This window comes from Culex quinquefasciatus, chromosome 2 (assembly GCF_015732765.1).
Source record: "Culex quinquefasciatus strain JHB chromosome 2, VPISU_Cqui_1.0_pri_paternal, whole genome shotgun sequence".
In the NCBI taxonomy this organism is placed as follows: Eukaryota; Metazoa; Arthropoda; class Insecta; order Diptera; family Culicidae; genus Culex; species Culex quinquefasciatus.
The window spans coordinates 54931717-54956851 of NC_051862.1; the positions used below are offsets into that span (position 1 = coordinate 54931717).

Here is a 25135-nt window from a genome sequence, read left to right on the forward strand (position 1 = left end):
GTTAGTTTGAATCGTGCTGTAGAACAAGATCGTTACGGTTGATGCTAGCCTAGTTGTTTGAAGGCAGAGGGGATGATGTTCGGATTTTGAATGTTTTGAGATTTGTCCCCGGAGATATAATTTGTATGATAGTTACCAGTGTTCCCACGAGCCTAAGCCATCGGCTAGGCTAGGTTCATTTTTCTGGTTCAGGTTCACACCACACGTTGGCAAGCATCGTCGGCTCAGGCTCACTGAGTGCCGTGAGCCATGGTTCATTTGGTTCAAACCAGGCGAGGCTAGCCAAAATGAACCATTGGCTTGAACCAGGCTTGAACCTGGCTTGAACCTGATCAAAGAATGTTAGGCTAAACGGCAAGCTTTGTTACACCGTAGTATGCTCAAACCGTAACATTGTTACACCGTAACATTTTTACACCGTAATATTGTTACACCGTAACAGTATTACACCGTAACATTATTACGGTGTATTGATAGCTACGATGCAACGAATGTTGTGGTGTAACCATGTTACGGTGTAATAATGTTACGGTGTAATGAATGTGACGGTGTAATGAATGTTATGGTGTAACAATGTTACGGTGTAACAATGTTGCGGTGTAACAATGTTACGGTGTAACAATGTTACGGTGTAACAATGTTACGGTGTAACAATGATACGGTGTAACAATGTTACGGTGTAACAATGTTACGGTGTAACAATGTTACGGTGTAACGAATGTTGCGGTGTAACGAATGTTACAATGTAACAATGTTACAATGTAACAATGTTACGGTGTAACAATGTTACGGTGTAACAATGTTACGGTGTAACAATGTTACGGTGTAACAATGTTACGGTGTAACAATGTTACGGTGTAACAATGTTACGGTGTAACAATGTTACGGTGTAACAATGTTACGGTGTAACAATGTTAAGGTGTAACAATGTTACGGTGTAACAATGTTACGGTGTAACAATGTTACGGTGTAACAATGTTACGGTGTAACAATGTTACGGTGTAACAATGTTACGGTGTAACAATGTTACGGTGTAACAATGTTACGGTGTAACAATGTTACGGTGTAACAATGTTACGGTGTAACAATGTTACGGTGTAACAATGTTACGGTGTAACAATGTTACGATGTAACAATGTTACGGTGTAACCATATTACGGTGTAATAAATGTTGCGGTGTAACAATGTTACGGTGTAACGAATTTTGTGGTGCAACAATGTTACGGTGTAATCATAATACGGTGTAACAATGTTACGGTGTTTTGAATGTTACGGTGTAACGAATGATGCGGTGTAAAGAATGTTACGGTGTAATAAATGTTACATTGTAACATTGCTACTCTATAAGATTTGTTACACATTGCATTATTCCTATGGTTTTTATTAGCCTGGTTAGCCTGGCTTAAGCCATGGTTCATGGTTCACTGAACCAGGATTGAACCACAAAGGGAGGCTTAAGCCGAACCAAGTTTATAGGTGAACCTAGCCTAACCGGTTCATTTGGGAACTCTGATAGTTACTGTAAAGCTGCAGGAATTTCCATAAATTTTGGAGTTTATCCAGTAACACTTGCTGTGAGCAAAACACACAACTGTACACTAAACAGGAGGGCATGTTTAATACTGCTTCACACTTTCAGTCTTCTAAAAGCCGTTCATTCATCATCGTTCCCACTAATAAAACCGATACCTTTCGGTAATATTAGTTGTTTGCGTACTCAATTGGGCGGAAAAATTACCCTCAAGCATCCTTCGCAATGCATCCCCTACATCCAGACCAGGGAAAACACCGGTAATGCGGCAATAATGCTTAATTTCCACACGACTCCCATACGAGCGGCTGATCCAGTCAACCTGCGCGTGGTCTGTGTTGTTCTGTTTACCATAAATCATCTCGTTCAGCCCACGATCTGAAAAAAACCGCCCGAAGCTGCCTTCCATACAAAAGTTCGATGTATATCACGGTAGAAAAGAAGGGGCGGCGGCTGGCAGGAAGGATTTATAAGCCATTTCCACCGATCGGTTATATGCCCGCTCGTAACATTCTAATCATGCTCTCTGCGCTCGAGACTCACCGTGATTACATCCTCTGCCCACATCCGAGAGGCTTTTTCTTGTGCGTTACGTCTGTGGGCTTTTCTGGGAGGAGAAAGTTTTTCACCGTTTTCTTTGAACTTCCAAGATGTTGGTGAACACAGCTGGAAATTTCCAGATGTCAACAATTTTGATTTTTACATGATTTTAGGAAAACGAAGTAATTTTCAATGTAATTTTTGATAAGTACAAGTATTCGGAAATTGAATTTGTACAGAGTTCCTCAAAGCTCTAACCTCATCGCTACCATCTTGACCCTCAGCATGGCCTTAGGCTCATTCCCATAAATTTCGGTATACGCATATGCATGGGCGTACTCGAATGCCAAGAATAGCAGCAGCGTGATCCCAGCGACCAGCGGAGCTCAACATGATGATAATGATGATGATGATGCCCACTTCCGAAACTATACACACACTTTGCTGGATTGGAACACCGAGTCCGTAAACGGGAGGGGGACCAATGGTGAACGATGCCGCTTTCCTGGGAGAGCCAACAAGTTGAGAATGGTATGAATATTTAAACTCCGGGAGCTTCTGGATTCATGAAAAATGCATCCACCGTAGGATACAGCAGCATGGGACGACACGAGAGTGGATCTTGGCCGCAGGTGTGACCGGCTAAATGGTCGGGCTCGGTGGTCACCACCAACCTGCTTTATGACCTGATGAAAGTGGTGTTCGCAGCGTGTAGTTACCTTTTGGACCTGGGAAATCGGAAAATCAATCTGTTGATGTCATGGCACACACTTCAGTATGGAATATTTGGAATCTACCCAGTGGTCTGAGTGAGACCTTTGTTCTCAGGATTGTTTGTATGTAGCCATGAAAGTTTGATATAAGGGAATGATTAATATTTTACATCTTGAATAAATTACAAAATTATTTCAGATAATCGAATAACGAAAAAAAAATAATTTTCCGTGGTATTAGTTTTGACCTTAAGTATGACCCCTAAACTACTTAAACGTGTTTTAGAATTTTATATTCAAGATGGAGGTCAAAACGGTGGTGAGGAAATATTGAAAATATGCATTTTGTAGGTAATTTAATATCCTGCTTACCCAGTCACAGTTTTAGCAGGATTCTAGCAGAGTGTTAACAAAGCTGGATGTTCTTACAGCCTTCTAGCAGAAATCCACGGTTTTAGCAAGATTCTAGTTATTGAAACATATGATAGGTTTTCCGATACTGCCCAGAAATAAACATAACTATCTTAGCTGGATCTTCTTTAGAGTTGTGCAAATCCAGGTACCCCTCGATGTTTCCCCCTGAAATCAAAGATTGCCCCATCCCTAGCACAAATTCCAAATTTGGTCTAGATCTGATCATGGACACACCTCCCTGTAAGCCCTTGAAGTTTATATGGCAAAATCGTCAAAATATTTGGTGAAAAGCAACTGTTCCAATTTTTACGGTCGCAATAGTTGATGATGCTATCTCCGAAAAACCCAGTATTTGCTGTAAATTGCTCGGATCTTAAACATTCTTAATCGTTACAAAAGTTCAAAGTGATGAAACAAAGTCAATAAAAAAATAAAATTTTATAAAACTGTCTGTTATGCTTCACGAAGCGTTCCGTAGAGCAAACTTAAGATACAAAAATTCGGCAAGTCTGGTATTTGGACTCTTTCTCGGCGTTTTACTGGGTGAATCAGAATGTTTCGTCAAAGGGTTAGATCGATTTTTGTTTTAAAGATTTTTCTCGATTTAATAGAATATATCTTTAGAAAAGTTACTTCATGTACAAATCCATGAATTTTGTTTTATTGAATATGCCTTGGGAGAGACTCTAAATTTCATATTCCACCTATATATGACATTTATAGTTTTACAAATTTCTAGCTTTCTTGAAAATTACTCTGAAATCAAATCTGAAAGAAACAGGACGACCGGAAAAACAGCCCAGATACAAATTTGAGCACTAAACGATACTAAACATAGAGTATTTTTTCAAAATTTTTATCGAATAACAGACTTTTAGTTTTTTTGTTTAGTTTAATGTTTTCGAAAAATCACTTCTTTTTCATAAGAAATGACCTTCAGGACGTTTGTTGTGGCTCGTTAACAGTGTTGCAAATGAGGGATAGAAAAGCTAACAATTGATTATCTCTGCACCAAAAACATCCGAAAGTATAGCGGCCGTCACTATTGCTTCTGAGATCTCTACTTGGGTCTCGTGATTCCCTGCTCGTGAATAGTTGGATTTTTCTAAAATAAAGAACAAACTAGATACAGTCACCTCAGGCGAATCGGGACACATGAAGCGAATTGGGACAGCTGTTTTGGTCTTGCCACTGTACAATATTGGGATATTTTTGATTGGTTTCGAATTAAACAATGAATTTTATTTTTCCTAATAAAAAAACCCCTCAGGATTATTGCCGATTCGAAAACAACATTAAATTTCCTATAAAATGATAAGTCTCACGATTTTTGACAGTTGAGTATCGGGAAATGACAAAAAAATGTGTTTAAACTTTTTTTTCATGAAAAAAATAGTTTTTTGGGAATAAAGAGTACGCCATAAAATCGGGCGTCTAATTTTACACAAAAGTTCCTTTGACAAAAAAATCCATCTTTTCACGGTTTCAAGCTACAAATTACTGAAAAACGTGTCTTAGTAAAAATCCTGAAAAATAAAGGGGGTTGTATCGCCCTACCGTCACGAAATATCGAAAAGTGGAGCTCGAATTCGTGATCAGGGACCAAAACCGCCACTTTACAGCGAAGTTTCAAGAAAAATCAAAGATGGTTCGGGCAACTGATGTGTGAGTTTGTGGAGAATGACCCATTAGGGTGTAATATGATTGTATGGAAAAAAATAAAGTTGTCCAAATTTAGCGAGCACATCAATTTTTCAGTTCCTTTTAGGGTCCTTAACCACTCCCCAAAGTTTGGGAACGATTGGTTTAGTCCTCGCTTTGCGCAAAGCGATTCAATTTCCCATATAAATTTGTATGAGAAAAAACATTTTTTTTGGATTTTGATATTTATAAAATCCACGTTTCACGCTGTACTCAAATTCATATTCGAATGCTCTGGAAGGTGCTCTACAACTTTCCCGAAGAGAGTATGGTGCTAACTTGTTTTTAAAAAAAGATACAGCGTCCTCAAAACTCGTCTAAAACGTGATTTTCGAGCAAAAAACACGTTTTAGACGAATTTTGAGGACGCTGTATCTTTTTTTAAAAACAAGTTAGCACCATACTCTCTTCGGGAAAGTTGTAGAGCACCTTCCAGAGCATCCGAATATGAATCCGATTTTAGTACAGCGTGAAACCTGGATTTTTTGAATATATAAATTCAAAAAATAGATTTTTCCCATGCAAATTTATAGGGAAAATTGAATCGCTTTGCGCAAAGCGAGGACTAAACCAATCGTTCCCAAACTTTGGGGAGTTTTTTAGGACCCGAAATGGAACTGAAAAATTGCTGTGCTGGAAAATCGATTTTGATATTACACCCTAATGACCCATCTCTAGTAAAATTTTAGGTTTTAAGTAGGCCATAAAAGCCTATTTAGGTTATATGCAGGTTTTCAGTACCATGATAATGTCACTACCGTCAGTGGGGGTGACATTGGGTCTGGGGGGTGAGATTGGGTCAAAGTGATTTTGTACGGATTATACCATTTTTCAGATTCTCCTCAATGAAATTGAATTCTGTTAAAAGGGGACATCTTAAGATGACTTCCCTGAAAAAATCTCGTTCCTAGAACAAATCCTGTTATTTTGGCAGCTGTCTAAAGTTGAATTGCTCGAAAACTACCCAAATGTTTGAAAATCTCCACTTCAAACATTGTAGCATTTCAATACGATTTCCTCTAACAAGAAACAATGTTGGATAACTTGGTTTTTACCATATCGTTGTATTTGAGCATCATTTTAGTTTCATTTGACCGAATGTCACTCCCTCTAAGGGGTGAGATTGGGTCAATTTTCAAACTATTGGCATTTAAGGTAGTGTTCATCAAAATCACCATATTTTGGGAAAATGTTAGTAAACTATCAAAGAACAAATCTACGTTCAAAGATTTTCGATGTTATTTAAATTGTTTTTCTTATTAAGAAATTATGAGAGGTGTATCATTTTTTGACTCTTAGTCACCCCCACCGACGGTGCTAAGCAAATTTTGGATTGCCATTTCAGTAAAATAAATAACTGAATGCAATTCAGTAGTTATCACTTTTGCTGAAATTCGGTAATGAACAAAAACATTGCTGAAAAATCAGTAGGGTAAAGTAGTCATCAATGAGACACGGGGAACAATGATAAAATGGCTCTCACAAGTCGTAGTTTCAACCAATCAGGCTCATACTTGGGGGAAAGGTGTATCTACTGGATACACGTCTGCTATAATAGTGGCTTTGGTTATGGACGCTCCCTTTAAAAGTTATTCATAAATGTTTGATTCTGGGGTGTAAAAGTAATTTATGGACAAAAAATATTTTTTCGCTCGTAGGCTGCCATTTACACCAAAACTAATATTTCTTCAAAATTCTTTCGACGTTCCATAGGGATTGAGTTGGGCTACAATGTCCTTTCATTAGGTTTTACCAAAATTTAGAATAACCTAGAATCCAGGGCTGTCTCATTGTTCCCCACTCGTTTTAGCCCATGGGTAACAATGAGACACTTTGATTTATCTTAACAAACTTTGCAAAATCTATTGAAATCTATTGAAACATGAATTGAAAGTGATTTTTGGCATATTTATAAAGTTTTAACTTCATTTAATCAAACATACAAAGTTATTTGGTATAAATATATGTATTTTACAAAATTCAAATACTTTTTAGTATAACTTTTGTTAATTAAAGTTTCATGTTGGCAAAATTGCTCTAAAATATTCAAGGCAGCTATGGAACAATACAAAAACATGATGTTTTACTAGAAAAGTATTGATTTTCGTAGAGTGTCTCATTGTTCCTGCCAAGTGCGTCTACAATGAGACTGTTGAATAACTCTGGCTGTAGATGTCGGATCGATCTCATATTTTGGTCAATGTTAGATCACACTAAAAGAAAAAAAAAATGCAACAAAAAGCTCATTCAAACATGCTGATGAAAAAATTAGAAAAATCGTTGAAAGTTGAAAACCAAAAGTGTCTCATTGATGACTACCCTACCCTAACTGCATATCTGTCAAACGGAAATGTCACTTATGACTTATTGTTTTTATGCTGCCGAGGTCCTATAAACATATGATAGACAATAGTTTATAGAACTTTTAAAAAACTCTAGAAAATCCTCTTTCAAATAAGTTGTGTGTTTTTTTCAATTTTGTATTGCGATCTTCAAAAACCTAGGTAAGAAAATTGATCTGTAAAACATCCACAAGAAAATTACTGAGTTTTCAGCAAAATAATTTGACGTTTCTAGTTGAAATTTCAGTTGTTTTGACAACCATTTTACTGAAATTTCATTCAATCATCTGTCAAAGTGCCAAATATCAGCTAACTGAGAATTCAGTAAAATCTAAATTACTGAATCGATTACTAAAATTTCAGTAGATGAAAATTCCGTAAAACATTACTGAATTTCAACGAAAAGAAAATTGTGGTGTAGGGATGTATGATCGTTATTCTTCATGACCAAGCTAAATCTTAACATTTACAAATCCACACATTACGTTTAGCACACATCCCCCTCATCGTCAAAAAAGGGTGTGACTTCCAACAAGAATTTGTACGAAAACACAAAGTTCAAAATAGCTCATAAAACTTTATCTCTTTCGCTCCACAGGTCCCTCGCCGGACGGACGGCGTCGCCTTTCAGTTGGTGGTCACCCCTCAATATCGCCAAATGTCATCAGGGCCAAAAAGCGGGGTCCAGCTTCTAAACATCACACCCAAGAGTCACTCAAACTCATAAAGCCACCACGACAGACCACCGCCACCGGGCGTGATAAAATAAATAGCAAAACCAATAAATTTGTTCACACACGCTCTCACCGGACCTGACCCTATTAGTCGCCGGACCTCCCGCACTGGTCACGAAATACTAAATTTAAAACATGAAGGACCGTTTCCGGGTGAATCGAATTTCACGCGGCGCTCTGGATGTCTGCTAAAGTGCGTGATAAATTAAGCTTTTGTGAAGTGCAGGTCACAAATAGGGATGTCTACCCGGGCGGTATTAACACGGTTTAATTCAATTTTAATGGTGGTACCCGGGTGAGGAAAGACACGGAAGAGCGGGGGGATGTCAAAAAGGCAATAAATCCCCTTCGGTTTCAGCGAGGAAAATTGAAAATTGAAAACTGACAGCGCCGGTCGACAGGAATTGAAATCGAAATCAATAAAAAAAGAAGTGAAGTCGCGTGTATGCTGCTTTTTTCCTGCGAATTCTGGGTTTTCTATTTCCGTTTGTAGTGTAATTGATGTGGATTTCCATGGAAAGCACACGTACAGTGCAAAACCGCATCGACGTGCAGTTTCCTAGCAAAACGTTGCTGGTTGGGAAAAGTTTACTATTGATCAACCGATAGAAAGGGGTTGAGGAAAAAAAACGCGGAAATAAATTGCACGTGAAAAAAAAACCCACTGAAAATGGCCGAAACAATTTGCGTCGTTGCGACCGGAAGTGTATCGTGAAAAAGCAAAAAAAGAATCGAACACAAAAGTCGAGTTCAATTTGTACCATAATAGGAGTGTGTGAGTGAGTTGTGCACGGTTCAGGGGGGATTTCACGAGGGATTTTGCCACGGGGTGTGCATGCACAATTTTGAGACTCTTTTCCGACAGTGACATGATGGGTAGATTACGGACGAGATGGATCCCGAGCCGGCGCAACGAGCGGACACGTGCGACTGCTATATGATAAGGTGAGTTTTTGATGGATTTTGCGTTAGAAAGCTAAAGGACATTGTTTGAATTTTCGGTTTACTTTTTTTTTGTTAAAATAAATAATGACGAGTTACATCGAGTAGCTTTGTTTATATTTAAATGAATTTTGTTTGGAAATGTAAATTTGATCATCGAGGTTTTAAATATTTGGTAATGTTCTAAGAGTTTTATATTATAGTGTGAAAATGTATTGAATTGTTATAGAAAACGTATCAGTTATATTTTTAATATAATTAAAAATCTAATAAAAGTATACTTACATCATGAAGATCATGTAAAACAAACTCACTTATTTTTCCCTTAGAGGGTGGTAGTAACATCAATTCAAAATTGTGTAATTGAGATGGTGGAATTAGTTGTTAAGATAGCAAAGCAATGACAAAATGTACTATAATAACCAAAAAATATCTATAGGCATCGTTACGAAATACTTGCGAATGCATAAATAGTAGTTTATGCAACAAGTTGCAAAAAGAGGATTTTTTCTGCAAAAGTCGTACATTTATGCAACGAGGTTCACCGAGTTGGATAAATACGAAGAGTGCTGAAAAAATCAGGTTTTGCAACGAATTCCATACAACATTTTTTGCAATTCCAAAAAACACACATGAGTGAAATTTTGAGTCAAATTTTCATGTATTTTGTCAATAAATCGTTTAAATCGAAAAAAATGTTGAAAAGTGTTACTTTTCGAAACAAGTGCTGAAAAGTTCAACTTTTCAGCACCAATTTGAGTGCTGGAAAGTAGAACTTTTCAGCATTTATTTTGAAAAGTGTTGTTATTCGATTTTGTTATTTTTGGTACAGAAAAGTAGGCTATGTTTTTCAAATGTCAACAAAAAGTCTTATTTGAAGGTTAAATTAAAAATATGCGTTCAAATATGCTTTACACTGTTTGCAACTACAAAAGTTTTATTTTTTTCTGGATATTTGATCAATGATAAAGTTTCAACTGCGAATTTATTAGGTTGTCATCGACAGAGTACGTACGGTTAAAATAAAAAAAAAATAACCTTCTTCTTTTCCGGCCTTTATACCTATTCGATAGATTTTATGTTCCATTCAATTCGGTTTTATTGGTGAATTATCAAATAACAATAAGTTTATTTGAAGTACATAACAAAGTTTTTAAGTTCCTTTTAGCTGTGTGTTACATCATAATCAATTTTGGAACAATAATTGCAAGGCATGATAAAGAAAAGAATAGTAATTAAATTCCTATAAATGTATAAAATAATTTTCTGCCTCACTAAAAAATTTCGGTTTCAATTTTTAAAAATGTATTCTTAGCTTTTTCAAATGCTGAGCTTGATTGAAATAATGTATTTATTGAAAAGAGCAGAAAATTCCACCAATCGATTCTATAGTTATCGAGATGGTAATTAGTTTTCCACAAAGTCTTCAGTTTTGGAGGCTGGTCAGACAAAAATGGGCATGTATGAAATTATGCATGTTGAGAAAGGATTTTCTTATCGATTTGGTGTCTTGGGCAAATTTAAAGGTTGTGATTAGAATTTTAAAGAAAAAATGGGTTTACGGAAAAATCCGATTTTCTATTAATTTTTTTATTAAAGGTCCAATTCCCAAAATATGTAATTTTTTAATTTTCAATTTTTTTAGTGTTCTAGGAGACTTAAAAGGATATCGGTTTAGGAGAAACTAATGGAGCACTTCCATTCAAGCAGTTTTTGCTTTTTCCTACAATGCATTTCTTATGGAGTGAACTGTCAAAAACTGCTCGACTGCTGGTGCTCCATTATTAAAAACGTTTAATATGATTATTTGGAAAATATAGACATTTTTTAAATGAAAACCGAATTTGAAATCAAAAAGTATCTTACATTTTTTTAAAAGAATTTCAGAAGTTTAAAAAGTATTTTTTCAAGCAAAAAACGTACAGAAATTGATAATTTATATCTAAAATGAGCTCTTACTTGAAAAAAGTGCGTTTCATTTAAAAAATAATTTAGTACTTTTCGATTAAAATCTCAAATGATTTGTAATCTTTTTTTGTTCAAGTTTTTGAAATTTTCCAAAAAACACATTTTCTTTTTCAAAAAATCATATCTAGAGTTTGTTTTGAATTGGTCCTTAAACATAGAAAAGACAATAATTTATTGGACCTTAATTAACTCTGGAAATCTCTTAAACCAGATTTTGCACCATCACGCACTATGGAATTTTGAAAATAAAGTAAAGTAAAGTAAAAAAATTAAAAAATATTATTTGAGATTGCGAATAGATTATGAAATTGTAAGGACTTCTCTTCTGTAACATGTGTTTTAAATTTTGTAAAATGAAGGTTTTTTTTCTATTTTTTGCGTTGATTTATTTTTTATTATAAAACTATGATTTATCCGCATTCCGCATTGAAATTTTTTTCACTCAAACAATTTAACACGTTTCAATGTGAGTGAAATAGTAAATTTCTTAGAAAAAATCATCATGCATTTTTAGAAATGGGTTATAAAACGACAAATAAAATCTATTTTATATTTCTGTTTTTTTTTTTATAAATAAATTTGCACATTTGGCCTGCAAGCTCAAAACTATGAAGCTGTGAGTTTCAAATCTTGCTCGCAACTCAAACACTCTGGGCTCCCTTGATATAATGTATTTGAAACAGGTTATAATCAATTATAAATGTTTTTTTATGAAAATTTTCAATTTTCAGCAATATTTTTTTGTTTTCTGATTTTTTGGAAACTTTTGGTTTGGACGGAAATTTTTAAATCAGGCACTGGCATAAGTGGTAAACATTTGTATTTTTTCAGTTTGTCTTTTTTTCTGTTAGGTTTTAACCTACAATTTTGCAGCAGACACCCAAATCGATATGTTTTTCTGTGAATTACTAAGAAAGTAAATGTTGCCAAAAATAAATGATTTAACAACGTAACCAAATTGATAAAAAATCATGTCAAGATAAACCAAATTAAAGATAATCGAAGTAATTGTTAACTTTATTTCTACAACTTTTTTTTCAAAAGGTCCTATAAGATATTGTCTTCCATTAGTTTTTAGGACATTTAAAAAAAACTCTAGATTTGTTTCCTGGCATCTGAAAAAATGCGTTTTGCAACCAAATAAACCTAAGATAATTTTTTGGAAGTACACATTCGTCAATATATTCAGATTTTTATAGACTTTAGCCAACCAAAATCTTGTCAATCAACAAACAAAACGCAGCGTGACAACATTTTTCTCCTTTACCACTAGTCCTTTAGCGAAAAAAAAAGTGAAACTGAATCCCTTCAAATAATAAAACGAAAATAAACAAGCCAAATACAAACACGACACATGATTTCGGTAATGAAATCCTCGGTTTCATCATTGTTTCCCACGATCCTTCACCGTTACTTGAGCGCATAAACGTAAAAATCCTTTTTCCACTTTTCCCTTCAGAGTTTTTCACGATTCTTTCCATCTGCTGCAGCCCATCAGTCAACAGCGAGAGATGGCAGTGATGTTGCATCGCGAGGGAAACTCGCAAACCGTTCGTTACTTTTCATGAGTTTATTTTTTTTCGAAGGCAACGCAGTTATCAAAACATGTGCGTACGCTCTAAAATAAATTTGTCCTATATTTAATAAGTCAAAATAAACCCTCACGTGAGATTTTTTTTTCCTCCGTGATTTTTCATCTCTGTCAACAGATTCTTTATTGCACCGGCAGCAAAATATTTCTCAGCACACACACACACACACAAAGTTGGTGGACAGACACAAACACACACACACACAACACACACGGTAATGAAAACGCCCCCGACTTTGTGTAAACGTTCGCTCAGACGTTCACCACACTCGTGACAGGCAGCTGCTGCTCCTGGAGGGGAAAGCTTTCGCTTTTACGTAATCTCCCTTCTCTCGCTCGCCGGTTGGAGGAGCTTTCTCGTGTGTGTATTTTATTCTGAGGGCAAAGGATGGTGGGTACCGAGGGTGGGGGAGGCTTACGGAGAGACCCTCATCTTTCATTTTTGGCTCCTGGCGCGCGCAACATTTTATTTCCTCCGGGCGAGGAATTCGCCGAGTTGATGGTTTTGATCTTGCAAACACACAGCAGAGAGAGAGCGAAGGAGCAGAGTTGGACTCGTCAGCTAACGCAGATGAGAGCCGGGGAACAACAACAGCAAAAATGGCAAGACGTGAAACATTTTGCACACCAAGTCAAAGCTGGGTATTTTTATGGTTGAGTCCTGTTGAGTCTTTCTTTTTTTTCTCTGTGTTGCAAGAGCTGGCGCATATTTATGATTTTTCTGTGTGACATTTCATCGTTTCTGCGGATTTTAGGCGGAAACATCGTTGCATAAGGGAAATCAAGCTTTTTGGCTAGAAGCATGCCGGAAAATGTTGGAAAAATATTATTTGCGGAGAATGGTTAAACCCTGCTGAAGAAAGTTACTCATACTAAAATTTACATGCTTATAAGTTTTTCAACTCTTTGAACAATCTTTAATTTTTTTTCTCAATTCATATATTTTATAAGTAACAAAACTAAGATTCCATGACCAGGGATGACCTCTTTCCGTTAGATTTCATCTGCCAATCACCCAACATACATTCCCTTGCATTCTTTGTTAGGCGAATGGTTTTAGAGCTGTAAAATATGGAATTTTTAGAGATGTTAAGATATACTGGTAAACCGTTAAAACGGCGCTTTAAAACTTGAATTTACTATTAAAAATGAAGATGAACATTTTTGGTCATCTTTAACATAAAGTATTTCGCCACGAATCCTCAAAATGGATTTTATTTAAATGTTTTTATTGGCTGAAACCATTTGTTGGGCTTCTCCATAACCAAAGGTTCCATACTGTTTTGACAGCTGTCAATATAAAAATAATTTGTCAATATTCGAAAATCTGTACCTCGGGAAGATATTTTCTGATCGATCACTAAAGTAGTAGACTATGATGAAGATAAGAAAAAAAAAAATACACTTTAAAAATATATATCTAATTTTTAATCCACTTTAAAACAATGAAGTTTCAAAAACCGTTATTGATTTGTTTAAATGGATCAAAAAATGGACTTTTGAGCAACAGGATTAGAGGCTGACGATTCTAGAGATTTACAGTTTCCCGGGAATCGAGAGTTGAATTTGGCCATTTCCCGGGAATTCACGGGACCCGGGATTTTTTTCAACTATATGTCAATAGTGCCAATAATATAAAAAGAAAAGTAATACATTAATTATTTTTTAACGAATTCGTAACTGAATTAATTCATGTATTTTCAATAAAACGATAATTTAAGAAGCCTATGGAACTATTTTTACCTTTTGATTTTTCTGAATCTGTAAATACAAGATCGTTTCTTGAGCTTTTTGAGACTCATAATTATAGTTTAAAATGCATATGAATCTTCATTCATACTGAGTGATTTTTCAAAAGTGCAGTTTTTATTAGATTTTTGTGAAATAAAAAGGCTAATTAATAATTTCCATGTATAGGGATTTTCGCAATATAATAAATAACGACTTAGATATTTATTTATAAAATATTTGCTGTTATCAGGAAAACCCGAATGTTCACAATGAGCGGACCATAACTTTACAAACATTGCCACAGTTTTTTTTCCCCAAAATATAATTTAATATTGAGGTTGATGAGAAACACAAAAAAAAATGAAATAACCTTGATACGGCGATTTTAACTTACTAAGAATTAAAAAGAAAATTGATTATGAGGATTCCAATGCTCGAGAAGTTATGGAAATTTAAAAAAATATTAAAATAATATTTCAAAACTATAGTTTTGGAATGTAAGAAGATCAGAGAAGCATTGGTTTATTCGAACATGAACATCGACCATTGAACAACATGTTCAATTTTGAACTTTTTAAATGTTTTTTTCTGATTAGTTAATATAATCTTGCTTAGATATTTATAAGTTTAGAATTTCCCGGGAGTTTCGACCAAATTTCCCGGGAATCGAGAAGTCCAAAAATAGTCAATTTCCCGGGAATTTTTTCCCGAGAATTCCCGCTCGTCACCCTCTACACAGGATGCATTGTAAACCGTTTTTCACAGAATCGTGTTTTTTGAAAATGTGATATTTTTTTAAAATTAAACAAGAGGTTGATTCAGAAATTCAAAAGTATTTTTATCTGAAAAAAAATCAAAGAGATTTCCTTCCTTAACATTGAAATTCTGATCATTGGTGGTTGTTGCTTTAAAATGGCACGTTTACAACTTGGGTTTTATCTTTAAAAATATTTATTGAAAGAATTTGAGGGTACAACTCTTATATTTTGTGATACATTTTTTAAATATCTTTTCTTAATATACAGTCATCCCATATATTCGGAACACCCACAAATTCGGAACACTTTTGTGGTAATTTGTCAATAGGATAAAAAATGCAACTTTTCTGTCGTCTCTGCTATTTTTAGGACCTTTATTTGGACATTCTCTTGCTATTTCACTAGTAAAAATAGTACTTTTTGAACAAAAAACCATATTTCAAGACTATTTTATCCACTGCAGCAAAACACTGCCTCCAAATTTGCCTGTTCCATAATTATGGGATGTTATTGTGCCTCCAACAATTGTGGAACACCTGAATTTACCTGATATTTTCACAAAAAAAGTTATCAGACTATGTTTAAAACACCACTAAGCTTGAGCTTTATTGGTTTCAGAGTGTAAAGTCATTTTTTGTAAAAAATATGTACTCCTGGAGAGAAAAAAAAGTTTGTTTACATCGTAAGAAAAAAGTTTTCCGAATTTGTGGATTTCAAGGGTTACTGTTTTTCTTCATAAACTTGATATAAAACATAAAAATATTTAGCCGGTCTATACATCAATCGAAAGATCGCAAAAAAAAGCTTTCACATGAAGGAAAAAGCAAATCATTATGTTCAATTAAATATCAATTTTCTATGATTTGTTGAACATTGGCAGATCTGTAAACTGTTCCGAATATGAGGGATGACTGAATATTTTTAAATATTTAAATTGTTTATAATTCTCTATAACGAAAAGATTGCCTTATTCAGTCCACCAAAACATATCTAAAAATAAATAGAAAAATACGGATTTTGGGAAGATCACTTTTTATTCAAAACGAATTGTAAGAAGGGATTTTACAATTAACCCTGTTAATTGTAATTTTTTTTCCTATTTTTTTCGAAAATTTTAAATTTTCCCGTGTTTAGGTCATTAAGAGCAACTTTTGTTTTACGAAAAACATTACTTCTCTTGTTTTATGTTTTTCTTGTTTTATTTTTAGTTATCTAATTTGCATTTATCTTTTTAAGTTTTTGCTAGTTATTGGTAGTATTTGGGCTATTTTACTACCTCCTATCATTACATTTTGCCTTTCTAATTTTTTGCAGTTTCTTTTTCATTTTTTGCTATAGAATTGCACCATTATCATTTTAATTGTACAAAAAATGCATAAAGGCATAGTCTGGGACACTACAAAAATTACAACATAAAACACAGCAAAAAAATACATTTTCAAAAACATTGGCAAATTCACATAAAACAAGTTAAACTTCCAACCCTAAAATTTTCAAAAATTTTAAAAGTTCTTCTTTTCATTGCTTTTAAAAGATCAAGAATTGCATGAAAAATGAATTTTTGAATCGGAGTCCGTCTACAGGCGGGGTTAGGTTGTAAAAGTTTAATTTACCAAATTGACTCATTCCCGCGATGCCGATTTTCAAATATTTACAAACAGTATGAACAGTAGCCAAAATTGTATGGTGCATAAAGCCTTTGGTCATAGGGAAGCCTCCCTAAATGTTTCAGTATTGAAATGTGAAAATTCAAATTTATTAAATGTGCTGATTTTGTACATAATTGCTCCATATTCATATTTTTAGAATCATTTATTATTTTTGTGGAACTTTAAAAAAAGCGTTGATATTTTGTAGAACTTAGAGAAAAGGTACAAGATGGTATGTCAGAGACATAACCGAAAGACATAGGACCACATATTTAAAATGGAATTGCTGATGTTTTCGGATTGATAATCAGCTTATTTTATTTTGTTTGAAAGATTGGTCGCCAAAATTGTAATAAATGTTCCCCAGTGGGAACGTTCCATCGGGGCACCGGCAACTTCAGGTTGTGGACACCACTGTCAAAATGGCAACTTTCTTGTCCTGTTTCAAAACCATTCGGCCCTGTCTAAATTTTCTGAAAAAAAAAAAAAATTAAAATTCAGTGTTGTTTTTTTTTATATTTTTATATTTTTGGCGGAACTGTTATGCACAACCTTTACCACAAGCGTGACAGTAAAGCCATGTTCATCCACTTTTTATTCGACACCTCAAAACTATTACCAGCCTCTTTCATGACAAAGCAGCGTGAGCAAATCTTGCCTGGGGCCATTTTCTTTCTTGGGACCACACAACGAAGGACGAGCTGTGTTGTACTACGACGACATCACACTCCCCGCAGAACATAAGTCGTCCCGGGGTTGCCATCATAATTTCCCTCCTCCAGGAAGGTTCCCCCGACCACAGGAGAAAGCTCCGCTCTGATCAAAAAGCTCACATTATGGAAGGGGTTGGGCGAAAAAAAAAAACCTTGGGTACATAGTTGGTCCCTTTGTAGTTTCGTGCTGCTGGATGGATGGATGGTGCTGGTGGTTTTACGTCTTGTTCTGCTGTGCAAAGTACACAGCAGAACATTCCCTCGGGGAGGAAAAACGAGTGATATATTTTTAATTAGCCCAAAGTACGGGGTGTCGTCTGTTGTAAGGGGGGGGGGGGAAACGGGGAAGGTTTAAACATTTTTTGAGGTTTTTTTTCTTCTTTATTCTTGAGACAGGCTTTTGATGCTAATTTCTAACATGGAATTGACAAATTCTGGAAATTGGTCCAGATTTTCGGATCAAATGTGACTTCAGTTGTGTTGTTTCGGATGAACTCCTTCAAAATCGCTACAAATTTGATCCATCTCAGGAAAAGCAAACGTCGTGGTCGCGGCACGCGGTAGCCTTGTTTGAGCAATGCTTCCTGGGCAAATTTGCTTTCTCACCACGTCGCCGGCGTCGTCATAGTTGAAGGAGCGCTCGGTGAAGTAGCTGAATATCCTTTGTGCTGTGTGAGCATCAGTCAACTCTGGAGGATGCTACTTTGAACGGTTTTCGGAGCGCGTCGAAACTGCTTAAACCTGCTAGTTTGTAAATAATTAATTGAGTTTAAACGACTCTGGGCGACGACGATGACGACGACACTGTGACGCCCGCCAAACTTGTTGGATCGTTTCTAGGTACACAATGGAGGAAGAACGGAGGCTGGGGATGGCCCCTTCCTTGGGGGAAACTGTAGTTTGGGGCAGGTATTTTGGTGGAGTGCGGTTTTCTGGCTCACTTGAAAAGGAATGAATTTATAATTTCGTGGAATATTCAACCGAGTAAATAGTTTGAAACGTGCAAACAGGTGGTGAATGGTATATCTTGAAAACAGGTCTCCGACGCAATAGCAAAATATTTTAGATTATTTTGCCTGATGGAATTTGAACTCCAGGTTCAAACAAAGTGCACTTAAAACAAACCACTCAAGTTTTGCTCTTTTTGAAGCCCATGATTACTTCCAACTTGACCAATTTATCAAACTATACGAAAGTAAACCGCACAACCTGCTACCTTTTCAGCAAGTTTCCCCAGTATCCTCGTAAAAGGCATCTCCTCCGGTGTGGTTGGACGATGCCCAAGAAAACATCCAAACTGGACTAATTGTCCAAGTTTGGCAAATAATATGCATATACAAACTAGCAGGTTCTAGAAGGAAAGGGAGAAACCCTACCCCGGAGGGTCAGTGAAAATCTGGCGAAGCTTTACACGATGCAGCTGGTCTCGGGGTGGTGATCCCTAGATGGGCAAAGTTTTCCACGTGTGATGTAAGCTGGGGAGATGCGAAGTTTTTGATCAATCTTCCCAGAAAGTGTACCTGCAGAGGCGAAGAGTAGCCTTGTGAGTAATTTATATAAAGTGGAATAATATATATTTAAGGACTCACACTGCACCACGTACCCATACGGGGATGGGTTCTCTCTTTCAACAGCTGACTGGAGAAAAAGTAATTAGAGAAGTTTTCCAGAGCGGTCCTCGTGGAGTACTCGTGTGCGCTTTTTGTTTACTTGTATAGGGTGTCATGGGACAAATCATGCATATTTTTTAACATTTTCAAAATGCTTCTGATAATGAGCGGCCGTGGCTGACTGGTTACGGTGTTCGCTTTGTAAGCGAATGGTTCTGGGTTCGATTCCCATCTGCTCCCAACGAGAAAGTTAAGTACTTAGAATTTGAAATGATGAATATGAACGAAAAATCAAAGTCGCTCAAGGCGGGGTTCGATCCCCCGTCCTTTGGGTTGGTAAGCAAAAATGCTAACCACTAGGCCATGACGACTTGGTAAGCTTGGACTGGAATTAGGAATACTGTTACAGAGAGCGAGTTGTGGCGCTATAACCACGGCAAATAGTGTCCAGGGCATTCGTGGAAATACAATGTCCCATCCCAGAGGGTCCCGGAGTACCAAACCTTCTTAGCATGGTGCTCCCAACGAATATAACCAAATCTCGGAGCGTATGGTGGTGTGTCCCCACGCTTCTTCCTCCCCTGTCGATTCAGAATTGTGTTGTTGTTCGAACACTCAGTGCTCAAACTCAACCCAATTACGAATCATCTCTGCGATATGGCTTTACGCAGTAGGCCTGGCCGCTTTAACGCTTGTGATGTTTCAATGCATTCTAATGCAATGGCGCACTGCAAATGTTAATAAATGACAAGAAGAGTGCTAGGCGTCATCTAACCTAAGGCACTCTCCAGGATCCCTTCGAAAGATTGGCTGCGCTAGGGTCTGATTAGATTAGATTAGATTAGATTTTCAAAATGCTTCTGATAAAACGTGTTTGAAATATTACAGAGCTCTGAATCTTGCCCAAAATCTACTCGCTCTGGCATAACTTTTTCCTTTGAATCTACGATAATCCCGAGAGCCCCGCGTGCCCCGTATACGTGACCACAACAAACCATCCAGCTGGATGCTGCATATACGTGTAGTCGCTATACCGTACGATGTGTCAGGTCAGGCTGATGGGAGATTAATCTGTGCAGCGCACCAGCAATTTGTATGTGTGTGTGTGCTTTGTGATTTGAGTATACACGCGACCTTGGGAGGTGGGTGGTGGTGGTAGAACACGTGGACAAATAATTTCTCAAAAATCTTAAAGTTTTAGAAGATTTTAACTGCAACAGCTTCATGCCGTAAAAAACATTCCAAACTACACGTAATTTTAAAGTTGTAATTTTTCTCAGTGTAACACTGCTAAGTAGTTGGAAGGTAGACACGCGGGGGTGGGAGTCGCGGTTTCCGAGACGTGTACATGTGCAGATGAATAATGAAATACAATATAGACCAAGTTTAATTATGAAATATGACACACACGCTGGGGAATTTTGACGATATAATGGATGTATTCTGGGAAGAAAACTGTTTGCACTACTCTATCCACTACCGCTGCTGGATGTTGTTTGTGAACGGTGTTTTTCCATAGGAAAAGTTGGGCACAACAAGCGTTGACAAGTTCATCGGTGAAAATCGAACTGCTGCTACAGGGACTCATTAAAGCTCTGGGAGTTTGGTTGATGTGGTTTCGTTGGATTACAATGAAAACTGACATATTTTAGATTTACTTACATTCATTCAAGGACCAAAATTGTTTACCTCAAGCCTTTAAAATAGTAAAATAGTAGAAATACAACAAGTTTTGAAAAAAAAAACAAGTTTTACAATGAGTTGCATACAACATTTTTGGCAATTTCGTCGTGAAACTACTTATTTTTCGTCGTGAAACTACTTGTGTCGATAAGCTATTCTTTTCAATTTTGTTTTGAATTTAAATTGCACCCATTTCGGTGCTGAAAAGTAGAACGTGCCCTTGTATCGAAAAGTACGACTTTTCGATTCTGTTATTGTTGTTTGAGAAAAGTAGGCAATTTCGTCGTTTCGGAATGACAGGAAAATTTAGTAGTTTTGCGACGGAAACGACAAAAACTAATATTTGGGTAATTCTTTACCAACTCACACGAAATCGGAAAAACGTTGCCCCGACCCTCGTTTTGCGTGAAACTTTGTCCTAAGGGATAACTTTGTCCCTGATCACAAATCCGAGGTCCGTTTTTTTGATATCTCGTGACGGAGGGGCGGTACGACCCCTTCCATTTTCAAACATGTGAAAAAATGTGTTTTTTAATAATTTGCATCCTGAAACGGTGATATAAATAGATATAAATTTGGTGTCAAAGGGACTTTTATGTAAAATAAGACGCTCCATTTGATGGTGTACTCAGAATTCAAAAAAAAAAACGTTATTTTCATCGAAAAAAACAAAAAAAAAGTTTAAAACTCTGCCAATTTTTCACTTCTCGACAGTTATTTTTTTTGGAACATGTCATTTTAAGGAAAATTTGATGTACTTTTCGAATCTACATTAACCCAGAAGGGTCATTTTTTTCATTTAGAACAAAAATTTTCATTTAAAATTTGTGAGCAACTCTCTACAAAATCGGCCGATTTCGACCATTTTTATTTTTTGTATTTTTTGATTTGGCTCAAACTTTGTGAGGGCCTTCCCTATGACCAAATAAGCTATTTTGCGGTTCACCCATACAATTTTCTGATCAATTTGGTGTTTTCGGCAAAGTTGTAGGTATTGTTGAGGACTTTTGAGAAAAAATAGGTACACGGAAAAAAAATTGCAGATTTTTTTATCAACTTTTTTTTTCACTGAAACTCAATTTCCCAAAATACGTATTTTTTGATTTTCGAGATTTTTTATATGTTTAGGGGACAAAAATCTGCAACTTTTGAGCCATAGAGAAACATAGTCAAAAAATCTGCCGCCCAGTTATGATTTTTTGAAAAATAGTGATTTTTGGAAAAATCGAAGTTTCATGCAAAAACAAGTTTGACATTATTTTTTAATGCAAAATTGAATTTGCAATCGAAAAGTACTTTTTGCAATTCCGTCGTGAAACTACTTACTTTTCCTGTCATTCTTGAGCGACGAAATAGCCTACTTTTCTGTACCAAAAATAACAGAATCGAATAGCAACACTTTTCAAAATAAATGCTGAAAAGTTCTACTTTTCAGCACTCAAATGGGTGCTGAAAAGTTGAACTTTTCAGCACTTGTTTCGAAAAGTAACACTTTTCAACATTTTTTTGATTTGAAAGATTTATTGACAAAATACATGAAAATTTGACATAAAATTTCACTCAGTGTGTGTTTTTTGGAATTGCAAAAAATGTTGTTGCAAAACTTGATTTTTTCAGCACTCTTCGTATTTATCCAACTTGGTGAACCTCGTTGGATGTACGACTCGTGCTGAAAAAATCCTCTTTTTGCAACTTGTTGCATAAACTACTATTACAGATTTTTTGATAAAGGGCTCCGTTTTCAAGATATAGCCACCGAAAGTTTGATTTTAGCGAAATATTTGCAGTTTTTCAATTTTAAAAAAAAGTGACCATGAGTGACCATTTCTAAAAATATTTTTTTTGAAAAGTTCAGAAAATTTGCTATAAAATTATCGAAGAGATATTGAAGATTGGACCTCGGGTTGCTGAGATAGAGCCGCTTTGAGAAAAAGAAACACGAAAATTGAAGTTTTCAAAATCTCACCAAAAAAACACACCATTTTCTAATGACGATATCTCAGCAACTAATGGTCCGATTTTCAATATTAATGCATGAAACATTCGATATTTTGAAAAATTTTAAATAAAGACTAGCATTTTAAATGGGCGTAATATTCGATGGTTGCCCCTTTTCAAATTTTATTCTTGATTTAAAAATTTTCAACATATTTTTTTCGAAAAGATCGGAAAATTTCACGAATGTGTCATGTATTAACATTGAAAATCGGACCATTAATTGCTGAGATATCGTCATTAGAAAATGGTGGGCTGTTTGGGTGAGACTTAGAAAACTTCAATTTTCGTGTTTATTTTTCTTTAAGCCGCTGTATCTCAGCAACCAGAGGTCCAATCTACAATGTCTCTTGAAGAATTTAATAGCAAATTTTCTGAACTTTTCAAAAAAATATTTTTAGAAATGGTCACTCATGGTCACTATTTTAAAAATTGAAATACTGCAAATATTTCGCTAAAATCAAACTTTCGGTGGCTATATCTTGAAAACGGAGCCCTTTATCAAAAAATCTGTAAGGTACTTTTCGATTGCAAATTCAATTTTGCATTAAAAAATAATGTCAAACTTGTTTTTGCATGAAGCTTCGATTTTTTTTTCCAAAAATCACTATTTTTTTCAAAAATTCATAACTCGGCGGCAGATTTTTTGATCATGTTTCTCTATGGCTCAAAAGTTGCGGATTTTTGTCCCCTAAAACATATAAAAAAATCTCGAAAATCAAAAAATACGTTTTTTGGGAAATTGAGTTTTAGTGAAAAAAAAGTTGATAAAAAAATCTGCAAATTTTTTTTCCGTGTACCTATTTTTTTCTCAAAAGTCCTCAATAATACCTACAATTTTGGCGAAGATACCAAATTGATCAGAAAATTCACTCAAAAGTTACAGCTGTTTGAATATTTACAAACCATTTTTGTATGGACAGCTGCCAAAATTGTATGGAGACTTGTATGGGTGAACCAATGACACAAAATAGCTTATTTGGTCATAGGGAAGGCCCCCACAAAGTTTGAGCCAAATAAAAAAATACAAATAAAATCCATTTCCGGTTTTGGTAGAGAATTGCTCTTGTGTGTTTTTCCTGACTTCGCAGGGTTGTTTTTAAGAGTGTAACAATGTTCTACAAATTTGTAAATAATTACAAAAATTTTGATTTGTACCAAACAAAAAATTCAGAGGAATTTGTTGAAAAACTGAAAAAATCCCTTGTGATTAAGCACTGCTTGGGTAATCTGCCCAAATTAAAAAAAAATCGGCTTATAAATCAAGCACCCCCAGTAAAAACGGGGTTTTGTGTTCGTTACCAAATTTTGTCAAAGCAGTTTCCCATTAGAGCCAGCTTATTGGCAACTATAATTGAACCCTGTTTTCGTGGAGTTCATGTTTCAGAAGTTGCAATTTCGATAAGAGTTTGAAAAATCCCTGTTTCTAAATTGTTGATGCAATGCGACCAAGCAGTTCTTGGTTTACTGGACTCATCTTGTTAAAAATTCAAGAATATTTTCCACTAAATGCTCATTAAAAATGAGTCTCTTCTCAAAATTATCTTGGTATAGTAAGATATTCATTTTTTGAAGTTTAAAATATGTGTGATTTGTTAAAGAGTATTGTTTTGTTTGTTTATGTCCGAGAGCAACTTTTTTACATTGCAAACAAGAATTTAGCATGCATATTGTATTTCTTTCGCCAACAAAAGTCACCGTTCCAATGGCTGCCTTTCCCGAGCTTCTGGGCGGGAACCACAACCGAGATGGAATGTTCCCAATTTAAACGCTGTTTTCACATTCAAATTTATGTGTCCGCGCAATATCTGTACTGCTGCCGTTGCTCATCCTGTGTAAAGTTCTCTGCTGCTGAAATTGTATGAAATTGTTCGCGCACCAGAGAATGGCAGTTCCATTAATATGCAGTTCTGAGAAGCATTCGTGACTCTTTTTGGCGAGTTAGTTTCAGTTTGTACGCTAAATTTTGTGCACAAATGTTTGCATCAGTGACAATTCCAGGTATCGGTGTGACAAAGTTTGAATTTTCAGTGAAAAAATCACAATTTTTCCCAAAATTTTCCGAGAAAAAATAATATCGAAGTCATTCGCAAAAGAAACATATTCATTCATCAATGCTTTGTTCACCATCACTCCTGGGTTCGAAACGTCACTCAACTGCATTCGTTTGCTGAATCATTTCCGAAATTCCGACCCCCGAGGGATAACGAACGCAACGTTCCCGGGTACCACCACAGAGTACTGTGCCTGTCATTTTCCGGGAGGTTCTTCCATCCCGCCGAGAATTCCCGTCCCAATCACGTTGCGTTGGTTGGTTGTTGATGCTCGCACTGGAAACCCCGCCGCAATTGCAAAAGCAATAATTTCACATTTCTTCGCAAACTGTCACATTCCACGTGCCGAACCGTGCTCTGTTGTCTGGGTGTTTGTGTGTGTGTGCGCAGCACAATGTGCCCTCTGTCAAATGGTGTGTGTGTTCGAGTTGTGTGACATTATCCTTTTTCAGCACTGGATGGGTTT

At 35.9% G+C, this 25135-nt stretch overlaps 1 protein-coding gene across 2 annotated transcripts in view; it reads left to right on the top strand.

Annotated features, from left to right (window-relative positions):
• Positions 1-25135, top strand: part of LOC6040287 (muscarinic acetylcholine receptor DM1) — a 205593-nt gene that overhangs the window by 35620 nt on the left and 144838 nt on the right. For both annotated transcript variants that reach the window (XM_038255988.1, XM_038255989.1), the window contains exon 2: positions 7840-8920. The gene's annotated coding sequence lies outside the window, so the exon portion shown is untranslated. The remainder of the gene's footprint in view (positions 1-7839; positions 8921-25135) is intronic.